Source organism: Anas acuta, chromosome 1, assembly GCF_963932015.1.
Source record: "Anas acuta chromosome 1, bAnaAcu1.1, whole genome shotgun sequence".
Lineage (NCBI taxonomy): Eukaryota > Metazoa > Chordata > Aves > Anseriformes > Anatidae > Anas > Anas acuta.
The window spans coordinates 115140126-115165579 of record NC_088979.1 but is presented as its reverse complement, the minus strand read 5'-3'; the positions used below and the strand labels follow the sequence as shown (position 1 = coordinate 115165579).

General features: G+C 36.7%; 1 long non-coding RNA gene across 3 annotated transcripts in view; it reads left to right on the top strand.

The window, feature by feature from the left end:
- LOC137862535 (uncharacterized) overlaps nucleotides 1-25454 on the top strand; it is a 155374-nt gene that overhangs the window by 89014 nt on the left and 40906 nt on the right. For 2 of the 3 annotated variants that reach the window (XR_011100383.1, XR_011100382.1), the window contains 2 exons: nucleotides 5211-5290; nucleotides 5638-6384. The exons of the other annotated variant lie outside the window; for it this stretch is intronic. This is a non-coding gene — a long non-coding RNA (uncharacterized lncRNA). Of the gene's footprint in view, nucleotides 1-5210; nucleotides 5291-5637; nucleotides 6385-25454 lie in introns of those variants that run through there. 3 annotated transcript variants of the gene reach the window in all.

The following is a 25454-nucleotide window of genomic DNA, read 5'->3' as shown; positions in this document are numbered from 1 at the left end:
CTGAGGAGTTGGAAGCAGGGGAGTAAATTAGTTATGATGGGAAATACAAGGACAAAATAATACTTTGAGTATCTAAATATTCTAAAATCTACAAGAAGAGCCTGACATTTATTGTGTAACAGTTCCATTGCAGTCTTGGCAAAGACAAATCCAGGATAGTTTCTTTTCATCTGTACTTAGAAGCAAGGAGGAGTGTCATTTTGCACTGAATGCAGGAGCTACTGATATGCTATGGGAATTAGTGGCTCATTGTGGGGCCAAAAAGTGCAAGGACCTCTAAGTTAGCACAGAAAGTGTGAAATACTGTTCCTTCCTGCTAAACCAAAAAAAAAAAAGAACCAACATCTAGCCTGAACTGGTTATTTATATTTAAGAATTTTTGGAGCCTTTCTCCCACTGCCTGTAGGCCATATCCTGACTGCTTGAAACCATTTAGAGGATGTGCAATGAGAAAGCTCCCAGACGAAAACAGAAAGCACTAAATGAGCATGTGCTAGCTGTATAAAAAGATATCAATCGGGGATTTTTTTTTCCAATGTATACATCTGTGGATCATGCTCTTAAAAGCATTTATTTCATGACAAAGTTATTTACAAATGGTGTTTTGTTTTTTTTTTTTGTTGTTGTTCGTTCGTTTGTTTGTTTTTTTTCATCTCATCACTTGCAAATCTTTACATGGAGTTTTTTAATAGAAAGCTGTGACAACTTACATAAATACTTTGAGGAGATGCATGTATGCTTATCTAAGCATAAATTCTGGCCAGAAGTAGTGGCAGAGCTAGCTACAAAATGAGTAGTCACTTAAGAATGTATTACTGAAGGTGCCAACATCTAAGACTGCAGAAAATTAACCAGTGGGGCAAAAGCTGGGCCAGCATAAATTTCAGGATATTTTTCATTGCTTACTGCTTTGAATGTCCTGACTACTTGTATAAGAAGCAACTTCAGATTCCAAATGAAAGCAAGGGAAGACAGAAAATTCATTTTTAGATTAGAAATTATCTGAGTCAGCATAGACTTGTCCAGAACAGTTACATAAGTCAGCCCTGCTTTTCAATTCAGTGAGATCACACAAACACCTTAAAATAAAGGAAGAGGAGGAGGATCTGGACTAAATGACAGCCTTGATAGTTGATAGTAGAAAGTAAAGAATGGTTCTCATTAGAAACAATAGTCCAAAATTGACCAAGATAAAAAGCCAGGTAAGTAAGACACATTTAATTCTAATTTGGCACACATTTCCCCTCATTAAATTTAAAAGCAAGATAAGCTGCAAGTATTTTAAAGATAATGAGAGGATTTACATTTTTTTAGGAAAAAAAAAAATCATTTTATGATATCTGCAGATGACTAATTGTGTTGATTCCTGGAGGAACTGAGTTACTCTTCTGCTTTGGAATTGGAAAGATAACAAAACCATTTAATGTTGTAAAATTTAAACTCTGAACAATATCTTTACCTACAATCACTTCAAAGTTATAGAAGCCTCAAGCTAGATACCTATCAGCATTATCAGATTTTATGGTGATTTTTGTTGCACATAAAAAAAAAAAAAGAAAAAAAAAAAGAAAAAATAATAATTTTCCCCCTGAAACATCACTTCTGAAATGTATCACAGACTGAGATTTATCTTTCTGCCTTTTGTTCACTGCATTAATCTTCAGGTCTTTTAATAAAGGTGGGGAACAAAGGGTCGGGATGACTCAAAGAAATGGTAATGGGATACACAGAGCCTTTCACCTATAGGTCATTGGATCAAGTCCAGCTGGGATGAATGTTACATCAAAGCGTTTCTACCCCTCTATTACTCTGTAGCTCTGAGGGAGATAAACCGAAGGATCTATTTCTGCTTTCTAGTAAACTGGTGGCCAGTGCTGGAAAAAGCTTCTGCCACTCTGATCCAGGTCAGTGGCGAGGGCAGGGGCTTGGAATTGGCCTTCTGCATCCAGCTACTCTGATGAGTAGCTGAAACATGCTGAGGGGAGCAGGAGTGGAGCTTGCTTCATTGCTGCCTTAACTGCAGTGTTTTTCCTTTTGATCTATGTAAGAACTTAATTCAGCCTCCTCAGCTTAGCAATGACATAATGGAAGGGAGAAGAAACTATGTGAATAATAATAATTAACAAACAAACAAAAACAAAGCAGAAGTCAGATGGGTCTAGTTCCCAACTGGCAAGAAAAAAAATGCAAAAATAAATGAGGCCTATTTAGCACTTGTTTGTGTGAAGTCTCCACAAACATACACTTACGAGTAGGTGTGGCCTGTGAGAATAGGGAAGTGAAATCAATATACACTTAAGTTGTTCAGAGATTTCCAAGATTTACTACAAAAATGTATAATCTCTTGTAGAACCTGCTTTGGAGAGATGCCATTAACACAAGACCTTCTGGCTTCTGTAAACTCAAATGAAATAATCGACGTAATTTTCTGCTGCAGTAGCTGACTGTCTGATACTTGGTTTGTAAATGCTTGGAAGTATGTAGGCTTTTGTTATTATATACTCCCTAACTACTGAATAAAAGAGTTACAGAGCGGATACAGAGCTAGGAAAAGGATTTGCCATTTCAAGAAGCGAAATGGATCATTTTACATATTCTGGTAACAAGAATGTCATACTGTCTGCTACAAAAAATTGTCATATTCTTTCTTCACATTTCCCTTTCTGAAACAGGTAATTGTGCTTTCATCTGCTCTTGGCTCATCAGAGAGAAAACTGTATGTTGTTTAATTTCTGTCCACTGTAGTAAGGTCTATCCTGTTCCAATTGCTCTGTTACCATCTCTCACTAAAGCTAGTACAGTAATAGAAATGTAAACATTCAGGCACAGGGGTGGCACGTGTGTGTTTTATTTGGCTCTATTAGATGAATTCTTTAAATGAGACATTCTTCTGCATACATTAATGAAGAAACCAAAATAAACTTGGGGCGGGGGAAGAAAAAGTCCTCACCCACTTCTTTGTTTCATTCACTGGTTTGTCAAAAACCCAAAGGAATCCAGAACTAAATATGAATGTGATGCTAAAAGACCATAAGAAAATGGTTTTCTGATGCTTGGGAAATGATGATACAATAATGATATTACAAAAGAATTTGTGGGTGTGTTGTTTATTTCTTTTTAAGTGGTACCTGAGGGAGGGAATCAGTTTTTGACAAAACTATGTCCCTTGCAGTGTTTCCTCTGGCCAAGGGAGATTGAACAATGATTCTACTGACTGTAAAATAATTAGTAGTTCCTTGATTATGGGGAAAATCACCAGAGCTGAATGTGTGTGTTTGGTTGTGTACTTCCAGATAGTCTTCCCCTCCTCCTCCACTGGAAAAAGCATTTATTTCTACCTTGATGACATCTAGCAAAACCCAGCGCCCCCCCCCCCCCACCCCTCAAGGCGGCTCCAGTTGATGGCGAGGCAGTAATGAGATTTAAGCACTGGGGGCTGCCTCTCACCACATCTTGGCTGCCAAGGCTGCAGCCATCCCACTAGCTTCCCCCAGGAGGAGGGAAAGCACTCAGCCGCACGACAGGGAAAGCTCAATTGCACACAGAACTGGAGGTATCCACTCACCACAAGCACGGCTGGTACATTGCACAGCATGCACTCGCGTGGCCAAAAAGAGCCTGGAGCTTGCTCGTTGGGAAGAAAGGAGCTGTTGGAGACCAGTTTGAATTGTCCTTGCAGTGTCTGTACCTGACTTGCTGTCCATTTTTAGCGTTTAATCTGCCAGCAGATTTTTAGGCTCACAGTTAAGGTTGCTAATGATTGATTAATCCAGCTGAGTATGGACAGAGCACACCAGGCAGTTATAAATGAATTGCAACAATTTCTCTGATGCTGCCTCTCTCAATGTGCTCCATCTGGGGCACAGATTAACAGCAGTGGCTTCATTTCAGGTCTTGACCCTGAGCTAATTAGGACAGATCCCACTCACTTCTATCCTCTGAAATAGAAAGGAGGATTTAGCAAAAGTTTTCAAATGAATAATTTCACCTGTGTTTTTCTTGTTGTTTGGGCATGGCTTGTTTCAAAAGCAGAACATCTTTGGGGAGTTTCTGTAAATTCACTGCACTTTGCAGCCATGAGGGATTAATAGGATGTATGAGGTACATTTCTCAAGAGGAATACTTTATATGTTTGACTGTGTGCATGTGTATTGTATGATAATGAGTTTTGTTCTGAGTTTTTGGCTGTGTGTGTGTTTGTTTTTAGGTGTGGTATGTTTGTTTTTAAGGAGGATAAGGTGGGAATGATCAGATAAACCTATACTTTTGCAGTCTACCATATTCTTTAGTGCAATGTGTGTCTGGTTGCAAAATGGAAATCCATGCCTATTATAATGCTTGGCTGATTTCTAAATCAGGAGGAGGGAAAAAAGAGAGAGAGAGAGAGAGAGAGAGAGAGATCTGAGCTGGAACTCAAGCTGCACTGCTTTCCTGGAGAGTATTTTGTAGGAAAAGTAGATGTGCCAGAGGTTCCTTCCTGCTATATCTTGCTGTTGTACAAATAGATCTTGCATAATTGTTAGAAGGGATCATGTTTAACACAGGTGAATTTGCTCAGATTTTGAGGAAAGCAAGCTTCAATAACATACTAACCATAAGTTTCTTATTATCGTCCATTCTTGATGATCACCAGGAACCTGTTCTGCACACTGGCAACTAGAAATAAAAGATATTGGGAAATCAGCAGCTGCTGACAGAATAGTAGCTACGGAACAGGGGAGTGTGGAGTGGCAAGATATTGCTCTTCTGTCATCAGCAAATCTTACTAGAGAAATTTTTATCAAATAAAAGTCAATCTACCCTTACAACTGCATATATTCATTTTTCCATACCACTTGCTGTTGGCTCCATAAACATCTGGAAGGAAGATGAGGGTGGATGTAGGGAGGAAAGCTTTCAAAAGAAACAATCATCGCTGGAAGAGAAATCAGAGCTTCTGCATTTAAAACAGCTTTTCTCTGAAACCAGAGGCTAATGTGTTTCTAGGTTGCTCAGATGCTAATGTTGACATGTCTCTTTAGGTTTTAATAGTTAACATAAATATTAATGACAATTTCATTAAAACTTGATTTCATACAAAAGTGGATTATTCTTTGTATTTGTTCACTTGTGCTGACTATGTTCCATGTTGAATAGATGCAACATCATGTAAAATTGCCACACGTGACAACTACTTTATTACATGCGTAGAAAAACAAAACATTTTTCAGTTACAGGCATTTGCACAGAACAAGAAGAGGGTGAACCACATTTCATGATGTAATGGCTGTCAATTATCCTACAGAGCAGGGTAAGGGTGCAAGGATGCACAGGAGAAACTGGAGGATGAAACTAAAGGACATCTAGCAGTATAGTAGGTGAACGGAAAGTTAGTGTATTCCTAGTAAAATGTTTTTTCCATTTCTTTTTTTTTTTTTTAAAAAAAAAAAAAAGTCCTTAATTGCTCTGGGTTTCTTTTGCTCAGATGAGTATATTATGACAAAAGTAAGATTAATTTCCAGCTATGTGATTAATATTGTATTCATGGCCTGCTTCTGATTTTATGTATCTTGTTTGTGTTTATGTAGCACTTGTTGATGGGCTAGCTAGTGTTCTTCACTTTCTCTAATAGCTTTACTGTAAATGGTTCTTTTACAGAAAACATATAAATACTATGATTCCCAGCATTATGATGTCATAGCACCTATAAATACTCAAAGAACAGAAATGCATCCTTCTAAATGGAGAGTTTATAGTACTCTTGTGGATACCTTCCAGCTAAAGGATGAGCAGCTCATAATTCTTTTTTGACAGAATAAATGGGAAATCCATGATTCCTATCAAGTTCTGTAAAAAGGCCCAGACACCCAAATCCATATGCCATACTTCGCCTTGTACATGTTTGAAACGGTAGCAGTCTTAATTGTTATGCCCTGGGGAATCTTCAAAACTGCTGTTGGCAGATACAAGTGGTATTAACAAGACAAATATGTCTTAATATGTTTACCAGGTGATTACTGCTATTTTAGGAGTAGTAAATTATTGTATTTATTCATCTGTGATGCTTCTATGGGAACAGAAGGCAAGCTGGATTATTATATTTTATTTTATTTTTTTTATTTGAAGGAAGGGTGAGGATAGCAAAGGGGGAAGAAGGAGACAGGTTTGGGTAGTTCTTTGGAAGCAGGCAGTCAAGCTTCATAGTTTACCATTAACTCTGTTTCAACAACAACATTTAAAGTTGCAAGCTTTTAATTCTGTGTATACAAGTGATTTATAATGCCACATACCCTATGCAATAGCATATGTAGTCTCCAAATGTTTCATCTGTGTCTAGGCATTCTGTTTTTTAAATCACTGCAATATGTTGAGCAAGCAAAGGACTCTCTGTATAACTTGTTTTTGTGCGTGTTTGTTAATATTTATTAAATGTTAAATATCCCATCATGTTTCTCTCATCAGCACTTTTTTTTTTTTTTTTTTCTTTTCTCTCTGTTTCTTCTTGCCTCTTCCCCAAGACATTATTAACTAACACTTAAATTGTGTGTCACTCTATGTTTTGACTTTGGTAGTAGCTGGGTTAATGAAGCTAAACCAACCATACCATTTTCAGTATAAATTCTTCAACCTATAGCTCATTCAAGAGAATGGAACAATATCATTCCCCTTCAACCCACCCCATTAGGGCTGAATCAGCCCGTGCTTTTAAAACCTAAACTTTATTTGTGGATGAGGAAGTGTAGTTGTGACATTTTGCGTGGAGGCTGAGAGTGGATTATGTGACCACTGACGTGCTAATTCTGCTTTTCCTTACTTTCTCTCCAGAAAAAAATTCACCCCAAACTAGTATATAATGTTGAAAGCTTTTTATGGGATTCAGTAATTTACAGCAGTGAGATGCTACTTTTCCCATAATATGCAGCAGGCCACAACTGAAATTTCAGAACCAAAGCCCCTGTTACTAAGAAATACTACAGTTTAATTTAAAAATTAATTCGGTCTATTTGTATAATATGTTACCAGATAGATGGGATAGTGTAATGTGATTCATTTCTTTCTGTCTGTGAAGCTCCACCTCATTTGCCAGATGGGCAGTGCTTGGCTAATGACTGGCTACTTTGTTTTCTCCCCATCGTTCATTAAAGGTCTCTAAACCTCACCTGTTACATGATATTTAAAATCCTCCTGGGAGGCAGAGGATGAGCATCTCAGAGCTTTTGTTTTTAGTACTTATTCCAGTATCCTCACGCTACAACAAAATGCTTGTTTTCAGAAAAATTCTGTGAGCTGAGGTGGTAGTATTGTAAGTAAGGTATGAAATTATCTACTATGAGTGTCTGAGTGTATGTTTTAGAACACCTAAGGAATTATTTTTATTTTTTTATCATACTTAGCATTAGTTAGCACTATACATAGGCAACATGTTTATAACACTTCATATATAGAAGCACGATTCTCATTGAGCAGTTCCCTGAGCATAAGCACAATTCCCAGCTGCAGCTGTGAGGGCTCAGCACTTCTGCAAACTGTTTCAAGCTGAACATGAAAACGAAGAACATATGATGAGCAACCAGCAGTAAACCATGCAACTTAAGTGTGTTGTCTAGCTCAACATAAGCACATTAGATTATTTATAATAGAGTAAGAACTCACATTGTTGGTGGGGTTATTTTGTTGGTTTGTGTTCTTTTCCCCCTATAAATTTTTCCCTTCCTTTTCTCTCCCTCCACCCATCCTGGCCACGGAAGAATGGGGAGACTCCAGGAAACTTTCATCCTAAATCTGGAGGGGTGAGAGCTCAGTGAGCCCAGATTTGGCCTCTTTTTCCTGCCATATCCATGATTCTTCTTTACCCATTGATCCTTGCTTCCACCCTGCTTATGAGTTTGTGTTTTTTTGTTTGTTGTTTGTGATGTGTTTTTTTTTTTTTTGTTTGTTTGTTTTGTTTTTTTTTGGTTGATTTTCTGGTTGATTAGTTCAACTTTTCCTCCTTAATCTTCTTACCCAGTTACTTTTTCCCTTTTTCAGAGTGTCTCTGCTCTGGCTACCTGGTCTAACAAATCCACATTTATAGAAAGTACACCTCTTTTAGTTCTGCAAGAATTTTGTATACAACTATACAGCATTTTCAGCTAACCCAAGGTTCTTATTAGTTACAAAAACATTTAGAATAAAGGTCTCACAGCACTGTTGGAGACAGTGTAGCTGCAAAGGATAAAAATCAACACAGAGCTTGGCTCAGTGTTGGTAATAGGATGCCTGTGTTTGGTACTGGATTGCCAAACGCCCCCCCCCGCCCTTTTTTTATTTTTCTTTTATTTATTTTTTTGATACAATTGGGTTCCATGGGCATGGGCATGCCTGTCTTGAGCAGAAAAGAAGCTTAAGAACTTTTAAAACGCTTTCCCTTGTATGGGAATGGGCAAGCCTTCGGATTTTTGTGTAAACAAAATAGTATTAAGTGAATACTGATGGCAAAGTCTGGAAAATAAACAAAGTGTGTTTATTGTTCAATATAGTATAGTACTCTGCTGGTGTGATTGGTAGGAGACTAGAAAAAGGGATAAAAGGTTTCAGAGAGTGTTATCTCACATGGTAATGCCTTCAGTCAAATCAAGTCCTTTGCAAAGACAAAGGATTTGTTGCTCAGAAATGTTTCTGGGAGCCTTGGGAATAAACAGTTTCTGCCAGAGATGATTTAGCAGCATCCAGAGGGGAAGTGATTCCAACTGATGCACTGTAATCAGTATCCCAACGATCCCTTTCATTTGGTTGTGGAATTTCAACAAGGCGCTCCCACAGGGATGCCTCCCTGCCAGCACTCTCCACAGATACCCAGCCAAAATGCCACATGCAGCTTCCCTTTCTCTGCAGCGCGTGTGCCTCTAGAGCTTCTGCTCTGGAATTGCACAGACGTACCCGCTAGCAGAGACTAGCAATGGGCTTAAACAAGCTTGCATAAGCATACCTGGTGAATCTGCCATCTCTTTCTATTCTTGTAGCTTTTTTTTGCTCATTTTTTTTCTGGTAAACTGGTGAGGAAAAAAAAAAGGAATAGATAAAAGGAGTGAAACGGTTGAAAAGTTTTCTGATAACCACCTGCTATTTCATTTCCTTTCTAAGATACTTTTGTTAACTAGTGGATACCAAATAAAAGATTTGAAAAATGTGCTATCTTGCCACAGAGTCTTTTCTGTAACCACAGTGTTTCTACTGGGAAAACTCATTCTGCATAACTGCTGTCATTTAGTGATCACACTCCTGCTTACCATCTGTCTTCGAAACAGCAAGCTAATTGTCTGATATATCAGTCTCATAGCTCTGCTGCTGCCCATTTTGAAGATCTGTATCTTACGTACTACTCGGTTTCCATCTATTGTCTCTGTATCTTCGAAGTCACACACTTCCTCTGGATGCCTTTGACTGACAGTTGTGCATACCCTTACAGCACAGGGAGCCCTGCAAGAGAGCTGCAGCCAGCAGACCCACAGGATGACAGATAAAACTGCATCATGCAGATTTAATCCCAAATGCAGTGTTGGTTTTTTGTTTGTTTGATTGTTTTTGGTTGGTTGTTTTTAAACGTATTTCTGATTTCCGAGACAGCTTGTTAGTATTCTTTTATTTTTTCCTCCTCTTTGTTTTTTAATTTATTTTTTTATTTTTTTCCTCCCATGTATGATTTCTGCCATGATGGTATTCATGCACACACTCTTACTACATTTCCACCAGTATGCTTTAGCACACTTCAAACTTGCTGTTAATATTGAAGCCTTGCCCAAGTTTTACATTGCTTGCCCTTTCAGCCTGGAAAAGGGGAGGAACTGCCATCCCTTTCATTATCACAATTGGTCCTGTTTTCTCACAAGACACAGTGGAGAAGTTGGGAAACTTGATTTTGGGGATATTGATATTATTGTGAAAGTTTTGGACAGGGTGGTAAGCCTCATCGTGCTGTTAATGGGTTGTTTTTTAAAAGATGCAAAAAGAAATGACTGGACTCTTGTCCTTTTTTCAGATTTTTCAGATTCAGTGGCTAGTCTGTGGTGGTGGAAATTCAGGTACCCAGTAGCCTTGTTGAGAAGAGGGAGGTAATTCTGATTGTATAATTGATGGTATTGTGCACTTATTTTATATACATAGTACCCATACATATGGGCATCTGATAACTCCAACACCTCCATTTAGAACTTACCACTTCCACTGTACACAGACCTAGCAGGCAATGCACTTTGTAGAAATTTGGAATTTAAGGTCTCAGGTTACTGTCAGATGACAGTAATTATTGTAATTATTTCATTCCTTCCACTGAAAGAAGCCTGTGAAGTAGTTCATGGTAACTTTTATTGAAGCGTTTAAAGATTTAGCATCCTGTTTATTATGCATGGTTAAAACCAATGAACCTACAACAAGGCCTTTTAACTTGGATGTCTGTTTTCTTTTCTTTTGTGAAAATCAATCCTAAATGTCCTACATGGGTTTTGTGTTTTGTAACATTTTGCACTACCTTATTTTTTATTCAGCTTCACTGATATGAGTAATTCTCTGAATTAAACTGAGATAACGCTAGGTTTGTGTGGAATAAACATAGCTTTAGAATAGGAAAGGAAGAATAATTGAAAGAGATGTTCACTGACATTTTCATATCAAACAAAGTAATGCCCTGTGACTATGCCAGCAAATACTATTTTCCAGCTCTGTCAAACAATGCTTCTAATGTAGCTGTGAACTAACTATTAATCCTAGGTCAATAATTGTAGTCCTGTTTTTCTTCTCTCTGTCCCTGGTGAGTCCAGTCAACAGTTTCTTTGGACCCACACAGCCCTATTGAAAAAGCATGGGTTCTTGAGTCCTTATCAGTTTGCAACCTGGCAGAACAAATTGTAGCTTATCTGTGTTTTCCAGTGACTCCATTGTGTTGGATGTTTTCAGGATGTCTACTTTGGCATTCAGCTGCGTTTGGATGGTTCTCCCTAGTGTTGGCAGTAAGTAGTACATAGCCCTCTCTTTCTGCTTTTCCTCAAGTGACTTTTTGGTTTTCTTTTTTAGGTGCCTACAGCACGTCCTCCATAGCTGAACTGCCTTTGCACAGTTCCTGGTATAGGCAGCTGAGCTATTCATTTGTGTTTATCTATTCTGGCATCTGCACTTCTCGTCTGGTCTGAAAGTCTGTCCATTGTCATAAGACTATGGTTTCTCATCCTCCAATCATTTAACAAAAAAAAATCTTTTTGTCCTTTACTAACCAGTAAGTTCAACAGTACTTATTAAGTGAGCATAGACCAATTCTACTTCCTCTTGTATCAGCATGGCCTGTGCCCCAGTCATACAATTTTTTTCCATCTTGACAACATTTTTTTTTGTCTTTCCCAGCCCACCGGTTTTCACCTGCATAAAATGTTTGTCTTGAGAACGTTTTCTCAACTCTTACATTTGCTGGAAAGCTCCTACCTTTTCTCACCTGTATGAAGAGGATCTTGCTTCTAGCCAGTCTTTGTTTTTTCCCCACTCTTTCTTTCTTTGTTTTTCCCTACCTGGTTCCCTGAAGTGCTATGTAATGATTAGCATTAGAGACAGAAAAGACCTTCTCTGACCTGCAAAATTGTTTCCTACAGTATGTTTTTTACTACTTCATTGAGTCTTGTTCTAAACATCTCATGAGATGGGATTCCTTCTGGATGAAGTTCTTGTGGTCTAATTCATCTTGTTTTTCTTCCCTGCTGTTCAGCCTCAATGATCCATTTTTTTAAATGTCTTCCCATTACTCATAGTTATATCCTCTTAGACCATTCAAACTCTACTGCACTATCTTCTTACTTTCTACGCTTCCCGTGCCCTTTCAGTACTCCTGCTGGTGTTTTTATGCTTGATACATTATAGCTGTGCCAAGTTGCATATTGTTGGGGTCAAATTTGCTGCTGAGTTGGTAATTTGGTACAGAGCCATAAGACAGCAAAATTGACCCTTGGTAATGTGCAGGTCTCGGGTGTTCTTTCAACTTTTCAGATTCCTATGCTCCTTTCTGTTTCCATGTAATCACCCACTGTTTTGTGCATTTCTTTCCTGCTGTACACCAGCGAGTTCCCTGCCACACTAACTGCAGTTTTTTCTTTTCCTCCCAGCTTCCAGCTTAAAGGTACAAAGTGGACTTCACAGGGCTTTCAATTTCTCATGGCCACAAACCTCCTTATTTTAAAAGTGGACTAATCTTAACAATTTACTGCTAACCTTCAATCTACAGAGTTATCATAATTGCTTCCAAGTATATTTAGAACAAAACTAAAATCCTTCCTAAATCACAGCCTGAAATATTCCAGCTGAGTGATAAACACGTTCTTTTTAAGAACTATTAGCTTTTATTTTTTTCAGTAGTGTTTCCTCACTTCAGATTTTTATCAATTGAAAATGAAAAAAGACTTTTAATGCTCATGTAGTAGCAAGCAAGATTTTGCTTCTACTCCATCTTCTATATTCTCTGTTTAATTAATTTATTTATGTGCATATGTAATCTAAAGGCAAAGGCATCAATCACAGATTGCTAGAGCCTTTGAAATGATTAAAATTTTAATGACAATAAGAGATGAAACTAGCAAACACTGTTACAACTGTAACTGCTTTTCTTATCCCAAAATCCAGGATAAAAAGGGGATTTGTATAAGTGGAAACTGGTGTAAATGGAGGGATTTGGAATATTTTCCCAATTTGACACAAGGGTCATTATAGTTCCTGGTATTTTACAAACTGTTGCTTGTCCTCTTGGTCCATTATAAGTGGAAATACAAAGGACTGGGTGCAGATATTGTAGCAGTAGATTGGCAGATAAGGTAAGGAAAGCAAGCTGCTGATTTCCACTCATGTTTGCTCTCTTGGTTAATTTGAGTGATAAACTCTGCTAAAGCAGCCTTGCAACCTCAGCAGAATTAGATTGCTGTCATAATTAATGGAGGTCTTTGGACATATGTGCAAGAACAAGTCACAAATTCCTGTCTAAAGTTTGCCTTTCCTAAGGTAAAATCTCATTACAAGCACTGTTTATATGCTTTGATCGGTGTGTAAGGTTCTGTGGAAAGGTTAGGAAAAACAAAAGCAAGTAACGTAGAGAAGAGAAGAGAAAAATATGTGCTTTTTAGTACGAAGATCTAAGTTTTGCTAAACCAACAATGTCAGCTGATTTCATGAGAGTTGAAGGTATTCTGCAGGAAAGTCTACAAAAAAATGAAATGAAATGGATTTAGACTGAAATAATAATAATACGAAGAGACTTTTGTTTTTTGTTAGGGCATTGGTAGAAGCTGTGTGATGGGAATAAATGTTAAACAAGCAAAACACACTTTTCCTTTCGCAGACTTTTAGCTTGATAAAACTCTAGTATATCAAAGATTAATAACTGCAGGTAGAGCTGGTATAGGTGATTAGCATTACTTACAAAGGAAATGCACCTAAATTAGTGTATTTGCAAAGGAGACATTTTTCAACCTGAAAACAGATGAAGAGAAGCAAATTACTGATGATGCTTCTTCGAGTATTAAAGCAGTCTGATAAGATATTAAGGAACAATGTCTAGACCAGGGAGCATGTCTATCCTCATATTTTGCACATCACTTAGCACACAGATTATGATAATTAATCCCTTGGTGGAAGACATCAGGATAGGATTTAATAGTTGTATTTCATGAACAGTTTGTGTTGTTTTTTGTTGGTTTGTTTTTTGGTTGTGGGTGTTTGCAGTTTGTGTGTGTGTATTTTTCAAGAGGATGATCCAGATCGACAATAATAATAAAAAGTTGCTTCACTTACTTGACTGAAGCTGGATAATTTTATGGCTTTTGCAGGCTTTCTGTGGATTTTTAAAAGAGTAACTGATGTTGGGCATTTGTAGTTTTTTGTTGTTTTTGTTCCCCCCCCCTTTTTTTCAAGAAATACAAATATGAAGGAAGAAAATGTATAAGTGGGAGTGCTTCTGAAATGAAGATGTTTCTGATCCAGCACTTGAGCAGGCCTCAAGAGCTAGAAAATAGCTCCTTGTGTGTTTGCAGACATTAAATGTCGGTGTGAATACCCGTACATGCATTTAGATAAAGACTATTTTAGGGATGAAGGAAGTGTCTTATTTTTTTATTTTTTTATTTTTTCCCATCCAGCTGTAGAACTAAGAGAACAGAGTCATGCTTATACCCCCCAAATCTGGCATTCAGAACTGTTTCTATATTTCTGTCATACATCAGTCTCAATTGGATGGTGAAGAACTTCACCAGATTTTTGATGCCAGCTTTGCTGTGTCTTATGCTGTATAGCACAGCATTAAATTTATTAAAGTTCTCAACTCAGTCCAGTTAGGTAACTGTTCTTCATTGTTTTTCTGTTTGTTTGCTTTGTTTATTCTTTTCACATTTCCAGTATCTGTTTCCTAGTGAACTCTTATTCTGTAACAAAATGTATAATGGAAATCACCAATATCACATATGGATCTTTTGTATGAGCTAGAAGGTTACATCATGCACATTCTTTTGGATCAAAACAAAAATGTTCTTCCTGTCTTCTAGAAGTTGGATCAAATCACTGAAATATATACTTCTTGAATAGCAAACATGCAGAAAGTTCTGGTTATTCAGTACTGCAAAGATGTCTGTGTTCAGAGACTTCTTTAAAAGGCATTTCACAGTCTAATAAAAGGTGGTGGTTGTGTCTGTTACTAAGGTGCTGCAAAATTGCAAGTTTCATTCTTACATGCACATTAGCAGTACCCTCAGGTAACTGAAGTACCCTCAGGTAACTGAGGTGAGGGAGGACTCTTTTCCTTTGCTCTTTTTTTTTTTTTTTTTTTTTTTTGTGTGTGTGTGTGCATGTAAATGGAAGTTCACAATTGGAAGGAGAAATCTCACCTTTTGGCAAACCTGGAAAATGGTGTGTAGAATACTAGAAATCATAAATTTATCAAGCTTTTCCATAAAGAAAATAGAGGGCAATAGTTGTGGTTGCTCTGTTAGTTATGTTGGACATCATACCCAAGTTAATGTACATTTGTCAATTTAAATGTGATGATGTGCTTCATGCCTGTATAGTTACATGTATGTGCACTGCTTGGAAGAAAACTCTCTGGATTTAGCACATGCAAGAGCACAAGCATGTTTCTAGCCATACTGGATCTGTGGATCCTCAGAAAGTTTCCACAGAGGTGAGGAAGGATTCTAAGTTTTTATGTTATAAAGGATATATCAACTAACTTTTTTATTAGTTATCTTTTAAATGAAATCCAAAGCAGCCTCTTCTCATTTGAAATGACCGTGAAACCCCTTCCTAATCTAGCCTGTTGTATCAACCTGTGTAGGTCCATGGTGTTGGAACAATAATACATCATTGTACTTATACATATGTTCTGTGATATATATTCTTGTGCATGTGGTGTGGTATGTTCTGTGAAGTTTACTTTAATGTTATAATAATATATCATACAAACAGTAATACATCCTATAAATATGAAAATAATATATCATAAAACATGAGTATTTATTTAATTTAATGCCTTTTTATTGCCTTATGGTGTTCCTGAAAACTCAACAATTGCCTACTGAGTCACAGGCTATAAATGTACTTGGTTCACTTATATTTCCTGGTGAAAGTGGCTACCTAGAAAATGCTGAAACTTCCTGTTTGGAACATGTACTTCTGCTGACATTTTCATCAGAGCCATGTGAGTTTTGGTATTGGAAAATGTGAACTACAGCCATAAAAACTTCTGAAATAAGTGAAGAGATGGCAAATTCTTTAGCACTCGGTCTTTGAATACGGTTTCAGTGAGTGTCCGTGGCGTGCAGAGATGTGTAAACTGCCTATCAGTGTGACTAATCTTCACCTCACTTTGATTAGAGCACTGATAACGAAGGAGAGGGGAGTAAGAGTGGAAAGACTCTTGTACAAGAATACACTGGGACATAAATACTTAACTCTGTGTCAGTAAATATTCATGAAGAACATTTTGGGCATTTATAAATCACCCCAGAGACAAATCATGACTCATAGTGATTGGCCAACAGCACACAAATATCCTCAGAGCTTGTGAGAAGATAATATCTCTTACAGCTGCTTGGCACCCGTTTATCCCAGGCATGGCGCTTCTGTCAGCTGTCTAATCTGCAAGGGCAGCTATCCTCCATTTTTCCTTTCCTAGCAGGTGAGTAATGGAGCATCTAAGATACAAGTAGTGCATCCTGTGGCTCTTTCACTGCTACTCTTTCAGCACGAAAGACCTTGACTGGCTTTTAGGAACATGTTTTAAGTGTTGTACTGAAAAGAGAGTGTATGTTATTTTTAATTAGCTTTAGAATGATCTAGGGGACTGTGAGGCATATCATTTCAGACTTGTTGTGTTTGGCATTTACTCTATCAGCATAGAGCAGGATATTTTATTTTTCTATTTTTTTCCAGAATGAGGTTAAAAAGACAGTAGAGAAAGAGTTGCAACAGTTGAACAGTCAGCAATAGTATCTCACATTCCTTTGTCTTCTCCCTACTGCAATTGCCTGGTTGCATTTGCCTCAGTTTCACATCAGGTGTCCCTTAAAGAAACGCATAACATCTGTCCTGTCCCCAGGAATGTCTGTGTCTCTTTTAGTATATTTTTTTTTTTCCCAACCTCACTTTAATTCATGTTATGTTTCATTGACTTATAAAATTACACAGTGCACCAGAAGTACCACAAACATCTCTGATACAAGGCAGGTGGCCAGAAACCACTGTCTGCTGAGGTACACATTTTGAATTATCTGCTGACAGACTGGAATTGTGGAACTCTCTGAGCCGGGGCTATACTTGTTCTTACAGAAAAAGAAAATACTGTTTGCTTTATCTTAACTTAAAAATAATATTATGTGTAGCCTGAAAAAGCAAAATGTAAACTCCAACCCCATGAACAAAGATCTCTTTCTGTTCTTCATCCATTCTGAACTGAGCATTTTGTAGGGCTTTACTAAATTGCATTCTCCTTGTATTTCCATATCTTATTTTGCAATGGATATGTTTAACATGTTAACAGCTCTAAACTTTGCATAGTTTATGCTGATGTAATAAGGTATTTATATAACACTAAGTGTTGTAGATAGCACTTGGTAGCCTAACTAGTCACAGCTATTGCCTCTGTCTGTCTTTTCATGCTTTTTCTTTTTTTTTTTTAGGTCTCCTGATTATGATTAAAAAATAAATAAAATAGAAATGTAGTTTCTTAGCTTGTACAACACCTACCTGCATACCTGTCAAATGTTTAAGAACTTCCACCATTTTAGCCATACACTTACCTAATTCACTTGAATAAAGTTTAGTATACTTCTAAAAGCTTTGATTGGATTATTGCCTGTCAGCAGGTGATTTCCTACTTGCTGTGTAATGATGGGCTGTTTTCTTAGGATTGTCTCCAGACAGTGGTGCCTGAAGTTCAAAAATACCACCTCAACACTGCTTGTTTTTTTATATGATGATAAGGTTGTGCTCCAAAGTTGAGGCTTCAGAGCACTGCCATGAAACATACATACTACTAGAAAGAAAGAAAGAAAAAAAAAATCAACTTAGTAAATAACCTTTGCAATTTAATGGCAAATTGTTTCAATGCCTTTTACCTTTGTTAGATTTTTATATGCTGATGACTATTGCACAAGAGGTTAGATGCTACTGACCCTGCTGTATCTTAAGAGGTTAGATATAATGACAGCAGCTGTGAGGATGCATGAAAGAGATACTGGTATGATGTTATTTCTCTTTATGAGTGCCATTTTTAAAGCTTTATAGCTAGAGTGTAGAAGTCTGCTCTGAACTGAGACCTGTTTTTTATAATAAGCTTTCTAGTTCAAAGGCTCTTTTATTCTTTCCCAATTTAACTGTGCTGCACATTTAATAGGTTTAGCTATGCAATAAATTACAGGTGTTATGGTTTCACTTTTTTTGTTAATTCAAAAATTATGATATAATTTTTAAATTGGACTTTGAGTCTCTAAAGTGAACAGCTCACTTTGGCTGTATATAATTCAGGCTTGCATAAAACATGAAACTCATGTTCAGCCATATCTTCTGAATCTATGAATAATTGTAGCTCTTTCCTAATATTTTGAAGTTGCAATCCAACAAAAACACTTCCATGTCCACAGAAGTGAGCATTCTATAGAATAAAACACATGGATGCTGCCAGATTGGAGCCAAAATAGGCAGTTGAATTTAAGGAGCAGATTCTTGTCATCACATTTCTTTGCTGGTATGAAACAATAAATTGTCTTCAGTACATTTGTGAAACAAAATAGGCAATTCAGATTCTGCTGATTTATCATGTTCATCTGAACGTGTAGATCTTTAGGGCATGAAATGGGACTGGCTTACAGATTTAGAGAAGGATGAGATTTGGGCAAAATCTGAGGATTTTCTGTAGGACATATGGCAGTGTTATCATTTAGTAGAAGCCGAGAAGAAGGTGTTCCATTTTGTAAACCATTTCTTTGTGTGTTGAATAAGCTTGTTGCTTTGCTTCAAGACTGGATTTTCAATTTGCCAAGGATTCATAGAAGCACATTTTATAAAGTTGAAGTAGGAAATCGGATAAAGTACAAACCAACCCAGTTAACCACACTACATTTTTTTTCTCCTTTGATCCAAGAATGAGAGAAAGCCTCACTGCCACATGTCTAGTGGTACTTAAAACTGAGTAATATCCTGAAACTTTCAGCTCTTTTTCAGAGGCAGCTTGTTTACTGCAGCTCCCTAATTTATAAGATATTAGAGAGACCTACTTTGTTGCTAATGATGTCTCATAACGTACCATGAGCATGTTGAATCCCTACTCTGATCTCTACACAGCAACCCTGTAACTACTCTAATTTGAAAACACACTAACTTCTGCAATGATAGAGAAATCCTTTCTTTTATTCTTAACAAGAGCAAAACATGGGGCTTAACCCAAACTTTCCTCAGAACTTTGTTATTCAAATATCTTTCCCTTTAGAAAAAAAGGTGTGCAGCATTCAATGTAAGGATTCTTTTATTATTTCCTCAGAAGATCACTTTTACCAAGTGAAATCGTGGGAGGGTTACCACATTGATCTTTGGATATCTGCTCTCTACATCTAAGATCCTATTTGGGATACGTAATTGAAATGATGGGAGCATTGCCTGTACTAGAGAAGTCTGTTAGTGGATCATCAGCAATCAGTGGCTGTGTCAAAATTTGCAGAAAGGTCAGAGAATGTATAGATTTGACCTCTGTCCTGAGTCTCAAGAAAGTCATTGATTCTGTGCTAACAGCATTGTCTTTTTGACATATCCAAGGCTGAAGCTTGTTTTTGAAAACCTGCTGAATGCTGGCAAACAACATGTGATGGGCTCTCATTTTTCACTAGCAAGAAAAAGGGAAATAGGGCACACAGAATATATTGGTGAGGACGTCTCTGAATGTAAACTTTGAGTACCTGGCAGGTAGTCCCTCCTAGTACAGGAGGGACTTTTTTTTCTACAGGAAATATATATAATATATATAACTTTATGAGAATGGAATTAACAGTAGCCACCTTAACATTGCGTATTCTGGACCTTCTGCCATTGCTGTGTTGATGGGAAGGCCAAATGATGAAGACCATTTGTGGCATTTTAGTGACACATAATATAGTGTAGAGCTTAGTGTAGCTTCTCTTCTCCATGAACTCCTTGGGGCAGTTTTCATGGCTTGCTGTGAGCTACTTTATGGTCCAGCTGGATTTGCCAGTCAAATTAGAAAAATTATAGTTACTCCAAATCCAATGTAAGAGTTGCCACTGAAAGGAAATAGTCCTTCTGTTTGTCACTTCAGTGACAGAAGTTTTAATGATGCCATTGCATAATTTCTCTGTGAGCCTGGTAAATTCTCAACTTCTGTGACTATGTGTGACAGTCAGTGTCATAAATCTCATAGAGTATTCAATTCGTACTAGTGATGATTTTGGGCAAATAATTTAGCGTAGTCTCTTTATATTTCTCTACAAAAAGGGGTAAGCATTGTTTTATTGCTCCAGAGTTGTGGTGAGTCATAATTAACTATCATTTTATAAAAGTTTTGGAAATGCATACTTTTAAGATGGTGAAATATGGATGGCAGTGATGGAACTGGACCATTTTGAGAGATGGTGGCTTTTTTTTTTTTTTTTTTTTTTTTTTCCATGGGAAACAACAAGTAAGGATAAATGTATCCTGCCAGTGAAGCTCTCTGGAAGATTTCAGAGTTTCATGTTACTGAATCAAATTCATAGGAAGTCAAGAACAATTTAATTCTGTTGCATTCCTAATATCTTTGCAATACATAATTCTCATGTAGTGTCAATTTGTGGAGACCGTGCAGCTCAATTATCTAAAATACAGTAGTGGTTAATGGTGTTGGGAGTAAGAGTTAATGCAGAGATGGACTAGCAGAAGTATTGTATAACCTGATCCCTCTTCAAGTCTTTTGATGTTGTTGTGTTTTTTTTTTTTTTTTTTTTTTTTTTTTTCTGAGCAATTTGATTTTAAGTGGGAATAATTCCTACCTATAGATATTTTTTTTTTTTTTTTTCATAATATCTATGAAAAGCAAGAAAAGAAACAAAGCATGATAACAATTTAGTTCTATTATGTGAACTACTTTTCTTCCTTACCTGTATACACAGCTGGAAAATTGTGCACTGTGTACCTCCTAGTGTGCTCTCAAGGTACAAGAGAAAAATGCCTATATGCATTTTGGATACAAACATACCTGCATGTGCCTCCTTCACCCCTGCCCCCCCCAAAAAAAAAAAAAATAATAATAACAGAGGAAAAGTTTGGTGAAAAGTTTTTGGCTGTAAAAGATTTTGATAAATTTAGAAAATAAATTAGAGTTATATTCGGGGTGATATGAGTAAAATAGAGATGATGATGATGATGACAGATCTAGCTTTCTTCATGCTAGCAGAACAAAATTCAACTCAACATCAAAAGAGGATAAATAGGGATAAATGTAATGCCAACCTTTTGTTCCATGAATGCTGTCACGGAGGGCTTGAAAGCCTGAGCAAATAATGAGAGGCAGAAAGAGAAACAGCAAGTGCATGAGCGAGGCAGCACAGCAGAGAGTAGGAACGGCTGGAAGGAATATCTGTCGTAATAATCATAGCAGAGACAAAGGGAAAGCCCAGGAGCCAAGACAGCTTGCTGTGAGCCGTAATCTGAATATAAAAGCTTAAAGTCTAGAATAGAAGATGGGATTCAGCAATATCACTCCCCTAAAACATCCTCATAGCTTACGTCTGACTAAAGTGGTTTGATTACTTTACAGCTCGTGACTTGATTTCCCCCACCCCACCAATACCTTTTATTTTCCTGTTTTGTTCTTATTCTTTAAAACAATTTGAAATTTAAGCACAGTGGAGGATCAGCCTCTTTTACCTTCTGAGAGCTCAAGTCTTACTAGTTGCTGTAGTTACTTTTCACACCTTTTCCAAGAACCATGCTTTGTAGGGTGAAAAGAAAAAAAAAAAAAAAGTGACCAAGTCAGTTGTTTCCTACACAAATCAATTCAAGTAAGCCCTTTTTCAATCCTGCTTGTCTTTAACTGTAAGTGAAAGAGCAAAGATGATAAAAATCATCAGCTTTGCAGGAATTTCTAAGTTCTATGAAGAATTTGAAACAGTGAGTTGGATCTCCTTGATGCTCAATCATCATGTTCTTATGGAAGTTAAAAGGTGGCATGGTCTTCTGATTTCAACAGGTTTTTACTACTCTAATACCTGTATTGATAAAATGGAGAAGATCAAACACTACTACTCTTTTGGGGAAATATGCCAACAGGTAGGTATTTTGACAGTGCACAATCACCTGGTAGCACAAGGCATGAAAAATGCACATCTCAATTAGACCAAATGGCAGAATGTACAAAGAAAGAGCTTGCTGGTTGATTAAATTCGTTCTCTGATGCTTGTCAGTTAGCGGTGCAACCATTTCCTAGGATTTCTGAGAGATCAGAAAATGTGTTGCCTAGTTTGTTGTGCATTTGGATATTTTTTTTAACCATACTTAATTTCTCATTTACAGCAATGCAACCCCATTGAATCACCTTGAAAGGGTAATTAAGGAACATTTATGTCATGAATACCGCCAAAGCAGAATCAAGTAGAATTAGGATCACTTTAAATAGGAAGCTGCCTGCATATGTTTAAGTCCAATTACAACCAATCTTTGGTTAAGAAAAATATTATAATTAATTCCCAACTATGTATCTATATTTCTATATGTAAGTACTTGTGTACTTACATATACTACTTGTGCAACTGAAGTTTGACTAGTCATGTGATAAGGAGAAACAACGTGTGTTAATGGGTCTGGAACATTTACATTGACAGCTGGGAACATATATAAACCTTTATTATCTCCTGTAATTTTTTTTTTTTTTTTTTTTTTAATATTAGTGACTGACTAAATGGCTAATTGCAGGCTTGATTTTATTTACAAACTTTATAAAATGAAATAAATTACAGCAACAGTTTAGAGCTATTATCTACACTCATTGCTGGCAGACATTGCTTACAATTTAGTTCCATGATGGCAATATATTCAACTTTGTGTAAAAAAAAAAAAAAAAAGTGCTAATATATTCAAACTAAGGGTTATCTGAGGCTCTAATTATCTTAAAGTACCTCTGTTAATTTGCAGATTAATCACACTCCTCAAACTGTACAAAGCAACAACAGCCCATACATGATCTCATACTCGTAATTCTATATAATGCTTAAGGTGATGCAATATAGACAGTTTAAATGTTTTAATCTGAACAATTTGACTTCAAAACTGCTCATCTTCAATTGCTTGCTTTGCAACAACCTTCCTGTTTTGTTTTGTGTAAGTTGCTCTTAACATGGTAAATATGAACAGTAGCATTTTTTCACCTTTTTAAGTACCAATGGGAAAAACAGAGGAAAGATATTCAGGTGCTTAGATGGCCCTGTAGTCTTATAAAGTCTTCAATTTTCCAAGTAAAAAATACATTCATATTGTCAAAAATAGCTGTGTAAGGTAGTACTAGACATAGAGAAATTACTTGAATTCCTCAGAGAACTTCATGTGTAATAAATAATGTAATATTATACTTGGCCAAAAAGTAGAATTTCCGGTTGGTTGGAAATTTCACTTTCTAGAACTTCTCATGGACTGAAAATTGTGTTTTGTTCTGTTGTTGCTGGTTTGTTTGTTTGTTTGTTTGTTTGTTTTTCTCCAATCACACTGGCACAGATGTTTGTTTTTCCAGAGCATACAACAATGTTCCCCAGGTCCTGTAACTATAGCAAATCTGACCAAAAAAAAAAAAAAAAAATCAACTAAACTATTTATAGGAAAATGTTAGAGGTGATCTAAAAGGCTTACTGTACTGTCCTGCAGCTGTACACTGAAATCCCATGGATCTGGATCTGGGAGACTCAGCTTGGTGGGCTTGTCCCAGAACTGCCCATCCCATAAGGGCAAAGACTGATGACTGCAAGTATCCCGTCTTAACAGGGAGCACCTGGCAAGGCTGTCCCTGGGCTTGGATTCACTTGACTGGAGTCAAAGCAGAAATATTCCTTTAGATCTCATATTAGTGGAATTTTCTGTTGGGCTTCTTCAGAGTTTGTCCTGCTAGGATGATGTATGAGCCCCTTTCCAAAATTATACACTATTCATATCCATACTCTTAGTAGTTTTGAATTTTCCTGTAGATCTTATTGCTACTCTGAATCTATACAGCCTTGGATTCTCCAGACTTGCCTCGCACATCCTCCCAAATATGAAAACATCAAAAGGAAGCAACATGTCCATCTTCACAAATGTATGTGGTTGTGGAGGGGATTATCTCGTGTTTGATACATGGAACTTTAAGCCTCTTCTTCTGCTTTTGCTCTTTATATCTATGGAATAGGACTGGAACCAGAACAAGGTAATCCTAGATTATTTTTCTTTTTTGTAATAAATATTTTTGTGACCTGTTGTGAGTAGTTTAAAAAAGGTATCAACTTTCTAGGTGCAGTTCCATAGTTCTGCAGTATGTTTGTTTGCTACTACAGATGTTTTCTAAATCTGAAAAAGGGCTGAGAATAACCAAAATCAAATGAACAAAACCAAAAAAAAAAAGCGAGTTTGTATGAATTAAATGAAAATATTTTATAAGATTATAACAGTGCACATATTCAGTGAGTGCATGTATATATACTTAGAGTGCACATAACATACAAACATATATGTCTTTTAAAAATATATGCTTAAAGCTATAGCCTGTGAAAGCATATACTTTATGTAGCAGAATCTACCATTCAAAGCAAATGTTATTAAGGTAATAGACATTTTTGCATGCAGAGAGAATTTACACAAACCCAATCTGCAAAGTGGATGAATCCATTATGTAAATCTAAAGTTGTCAAAGTGATCTATTATAACTATTTCTACTGTCAGCTGTTCCACATTCACAAATTCAGGAACCTACTCATCCTGATGAGTGAGAGTATTTAGGTATTATACCTACTATTTATTAGTATTACTGATTTCTACAGTATCTATTGCAACGACAGTTTTTTTATGGGGATTAATGCACAAAACAAAAGATGAAAATCAAAAGCTAACAACAACAACAAAAAAGTGCCATGTTCACAACCTGAATATAAATCAAAGGCTGTGAAGGATGGACATGGTTCAGAGAATTGCTGCTGGAGGCCAGTCTTTCATCAGAGGGTCACGTTTAGAAACTAGAACAGGTGGGAGGGAACCAAATGTCATTAGTGATGGTTGTTTGTAGCCTATGTGAAAGAGATGTGCTCTCTATTCAGTCTCTGGTATGCTGCATACAAAAAGGACCTTAATTGGCACAAAACTGAACATCACTGACATTCTCTGCAAAGAGTTTATGGACCACTTTTTTTTTGGCATCAAGAACTAGTCATTGAGTATTTCTTCCCTCTCTTTTCCAACAGAAGATAATTCTACAATCTTAGGAGCAAGGCAGATTTTAAAAGATTTTCCTGACATTGCTAATGCTATTTTTTTTCTCTGCTTGCTATGTATGAATTTACACTGCTAGAAACCTAGTAGTTCAGTACAAATGGTATTCAAACATCTTAACAGTATTCTGACTGTGGAAGTTACTTTAATTAGCTTTTGTCACGTGTGCTTTCTTTTTAAAAGGAAAGTAAATATGTTTCTGCATCCTAATAGTTTATCTTCCCAAGCTGTAGGGAAAACTCAGAGCTTTGAGTCAGGTCCTACAAAACTAACTATTCATTTCATGTAAGTATCCATTTCATGTAAGGGGTTCACAGAAAAAAATGGAAAGGCACATTAGACAACACTGAAGTCAATGTATATATGTGTGAATAAATTATTTAGCATGAATTAACTGCACAATTCATGGCTTCTTTGCTGCTTTTTCTTACGTTTTTTTTTTGTTTTTTTTTTTTGTTTTTTTTTTTTTTTAGTAAGCTTTGTTCTTTTGAATA